Source organism: Cyclopterus lumpus, chromosome 25, assembly GCF_009769545.1.
Source record: "Cyclopterus lumpus isolate fCycLum1 chromosome 25, fCycLum1.pri, whole genome shotgun sequence".
Lineage (NCBI taxonomy): Eukaryota > Metazoa > Chordata > Actinopteri > Perciformes > Cyclopteridae > Cyclopterus > Cyclopterus lumpus.
Window position 1 is genome coordinate 10,000,703 of NC_046990.1, and position 4,622 is coordinate 10,005,324.

Consider the following 4,622-nt stretch of genomic DNA (forward strand, 5'->3'; position numbering starts at 1 on the left):
GGAGAGTGTGTGTGTGTGTGTGTGTGTGTGTGTGTGGGGGGGGGGGGGAGCCTGCACTCAACTCAGATGGTGAACACGGTGAACATTATACCTGCAAGGCCAGTAATGTCCGAGTTGTCATTGTGAGCATGTTAGCATGCTGACATGATCAGTTAGCTCAGCAACACCACTGTGCCTACAATCCCACAGACTCGTAGTCTAGTTTTCCATATAAGAAAATCTTTTACGATCTCACCAAATCAGATGCAACAGCCAAAAGACGCGTCAGTGTGCAAGTCTGCGGAGCTGACAATATTACCCAATACAACCAGTCGGGATGCTGCCACCGTCATACTAATGATGAATATGATCAGATGGCAGACCACCGCATGGTGATTAGGGGTGAGGAGGTGGAGACGAGACTGGAAGAGGATGAGACACGACTGCTGTTAAAATTGAATACCTGGTGAGAGTGCAGTTTCAATGGAAACGCGGCCGCTCATGTCAGCCCGCGCGCGATCACCGCTAACATATGCATGACAGCGGCCGCGCCGACATGTTTGCTAATTTCCTCCCTTTTTTTTTTTTTTTTTTTTTTTTTTTAAATTCCATTTTATTTGTAAGCCATTGATTTTGTGTGAGGGTGGGAATAGCCTGGCCATCAGAGCTCCAGGAATAAAATGCTGGCACTGACCTGTGCATAGATAATTCGCCATGAAAGACAATCAATAAATAACAAACACTCCCTAATCAGCCAAGGAGCTGACAGAATGACATTCCATTATCCCCATCTGGCCCAGTGCAGTCAGAACAGCCAAACCTCAGAGGGCCAGGTTTCCCCCAACACACACTTTCTCACCGAAGCCTGTCCAGGCCCTGTTGTCACATCGCAACGCACACACATGAACAGACAAATAATTGCCTTTACGGACACAATGTGTCACTGCTAGCACCAACTACGGAAAAAAAAGAAAAAAAAACATCTCGTAAAAAAAAAAAATCGTGTAAAATGAGCACGTACTCGGAAATGCAGATTATGCGCTGTAGAGACCCAATTACAACAAACGGATTCATGTGACAGTTGGACATAACAAACGGCCCCTTGTGTGTGACATGGAAAGGGTAGTTAATATTGGAGTCGAAGTAATTAAACAGAAAATAGGCGGTCCAACATTTCTGTTTAGTTCATTGTATTCTGGTCAAAGAATTTGCTTGGGTGTTATTAATCGACATGGTCCAAAACATTTTTTTCCACCTCCACAAGACTTTCAGATAGCAGCGGTTGGGTTTAAGGAAAACACCTATCATGGCCTCAGATCTCCAATTACTTTGCAAGCAATTGGATCGTTGGATAGTTTAAATACTTTTAAAATGAACCCCGTTTACAATTTTCCTGAAAAGAGTGCAAATTAGAGGTCTGCAGCGGTCTGCGTGAACATGTAAAAATGATGAGTATTACACAAATTGACAGAAGAACCTAACCCAACTTGATTGAACTGAATTTAATTAGAACCCCCCACGGCACAACTCAGGTCCAAGGTCAGGTTTCAGTAACAAAGACCTTTTAATTCGGATAATGATATGCCGTGACGTTGCTCCAGCACTTGCAGACTGTGGTTTGCGTCAGTCAAAAGACGTTTCCTCTCAGCCACAATATTTTCCTCATCTTAACCAAGTTTTAGTTTCCTAATCCTACCCAAACCTATTGCGGTAGTGGCTCAGAGGGCTTCAACTATCCGCCATCTGAAGCCATGCAGAGGAAACACCAGCTGTAGGACGCGCTGTATCCTGAATTGGCCCTGAACGTTGGCTTCTGTGGGAATTGTGCAATATGCACGTGATACCCGAGATAATCACGTGTGTCGCGTTGACTGTTAGTTCAAACAAAAAACATATAGTAATTGCTCATGATCCAAACCACTTCCTATACTGTAGCGCCCCACTCCCCACTCGGCACACATGGGTGAGTCATGTGAAAGAGGGGTTGTCTTCTAATGCCTCTCAGACTACAGCTACCTCTGATTTATCAGTGGTGCACGAGTTGTTTTATCTTACATGGAAAGTGTTGTAGGATGGAAAGAGATATTCTTAGAAATAAATAGAATACATATTAAAAAAGATAAATGGAATCACCGAGAGCTGTTTCTGTAGATGGGATACATGTTATTTAATTTGAAGATACAGTTGGTGCTATACAGCAATCATTGCTCTCTTTTTAGTTTTTTTTTCTTCAGTTTTTTGCTCATCACACCAAATGAGCCCGGTTTTGTTGCTGCTGGAGAAATAAATGCATTTTCAGCGTGGTTTTTTTCTCCTAATTGACACCGGGATGTTTAGAACAGCAGAATTAAAAGCTTCCATGAACTGATGCGTGTACGTATACATGTGTGTGTGTGTGTGTGTGTGTGTGTGTGTACTCCCCAATGAGGGTCTCCCAGTCTCCCTCGCTGACTTAGGGGGAGTGAGGCTATAAAGGCTGTAAAGCTCTCCATGTCGAAGCGATTTACAGTGCACCCCGACTGGGAGGTAACAATACCAGCGCTGGATGTATGCACATATTGTCTCAGGCGTTTGACAAGGTGACGGGGTGGTAATCTCTCGTTGGTGTGAATCACTCCCATTCAAAACGTGAACAGCAGTATGATAGGCGAGGAACAATTAACATTGTGGCTTTTGTGAAGGATGCATTCAGCAGCATAAACAAATCCTCTTAACATGCTGCTGAACCCATCCACCACAACGTTTTCAGGTGATTATGCCTGAATAAAGGACGCATAGAAATATAGGCACATTGTGTGTCAACACTCGTGATATTCCAGATTACATGTAATCTCCTGTTTCTGTATGTTTGTGTCCCTGTGAATTCATATGCGTGCACTCTCAGCGGAGGCTTCCGATTTCAAAGAGCCAGCTCATCATTCACGCTCCTGCACATGAGCAGCTAATTTTCATAAAGTGCCGATACGTAGCATGCCCTGAAAATGAGCGCGGTATCATGTTGCCTCTGTGCACGCCAAACCACAAAGTAGGGTTTCCCTTTTCTTTTTTTTTCTCCTCTCTTCTTTATTTAAAGATAGGACGGAAATGGCAAGCTGTGAGTCACGTCTCCGTCTCATGCTCCATTTTAGAAATCAAACATTCTTAATTAAGCTAATGGAGCTAATGCGGCGATACTTCCTCTGCCTGGAATCCTTCTGCAACCCGAGAGGCACCGGAGGTGCCGGAGGGCCAAGGGCTACAGTAAGCCGCCACGGGGCCTTTGGACCTGCTCCTTCCTGACATCATCGTCCTGGTCTAGGATGGGCCGTCCCAGCTGAAGCGTGGAGACCAGACAATTTTGGTATCACTAGCCGGCCCGCTGCTGCAATGCTAATTACTTAAACATGTATTGCAGTTCACAAATAAACAGCCACGAGCACCGCAAGACACCAAACATGTCTGTCCAAGGAAAACACAGTCTGCTCTCACACAGTATCCAGTGACGGACCAAAGTTTTCCTATGAATACTTTAAAGAGTTGGAGGTTTAATTATTCAAATTGCTCAATAGGAGTTTCTTTTCCTTTTTTTTGTGTTGCCATGCTCAGTGCCACCGTCTCTCACTCCTTCACAAACCCGCATGTCTCACATTTTCTCGGAGCACTCAGGGCCAAAATGAGTTTCAGTCATGGATCATGGCAAGTAATGAAATAATCCCAAAATGACACTGTGAAATTGCTGGATGAGAGACGGTGCCGCTTGTCGGGCAGCTGATTCTATTCCCCCGTCTATCTCCGATCTGTTGAAGTCACACACTATCAAGGCCAAGTGCCGCTGCTGTATATATTTGTTTGAGATGTGCCGGCCGGTGACAGGGGGTGGAGGGGGGGACCAGCCGCGTGGGAGTTATCGGATGTTCCGGTTTGTGCCCCCACAACACGGACATGAGACACCTCCTGCCTCTCCTGCCTCTCCCACCTCTCGGGCTGGTTGAGTTGAAAGAGCAAACAAGAAGGCAGCGGCCACTCACTGACTTAACCTCTGTCACCGGAGTGCTCCGAGTGTCAGCGAGCGAATCAAATCAAGATGAATGGGGCCTATCCCGGCCACTGGAGGCGCGCCTCATTGGGCCCAATTTCATCAGCGCCAGTAACTGTTCATATAGAAAGATTAATAGAGCGTCCGGCCAATGCCGCCGTGCGAAGGAGGAAACACGGGCGCATACAAATAGGTTCCCAGTCGACGGGCGAAGGGGGAGTTATTACGGCGTTGCGCAGCGGCAGGAAGAATAGGTGAATGCCCCTCACTGGGGGCCCTCACTGGGGGCCCCCCACTTTGATGCCTAATTGATAGGGTTCCGCAGTGACATGTTCATTTGTGAGACTTTATTGATTTAATTGTGTTACACTCTGTCACTGAGCTACTGTCCACTCCCCCCCCCCCCCCCCCCCCCCCCCCTCCATCTCTCTTTTATCCCCTCTGTAATCGTACAGTGCTTCACGCGTTTTATTTGTGTGGCACCGAGGGCCCGGGCGCCTTTTACGAGCCACCACGTTGGCTCGTCGCCCAGGCGCATTAAAAAAAATAAATACGGGACATATTTCCCAATGAAACAGTAAAAAGTCATGTGCTGAGCTGGTGTATGTAGATGGAATTGAATGCGGAG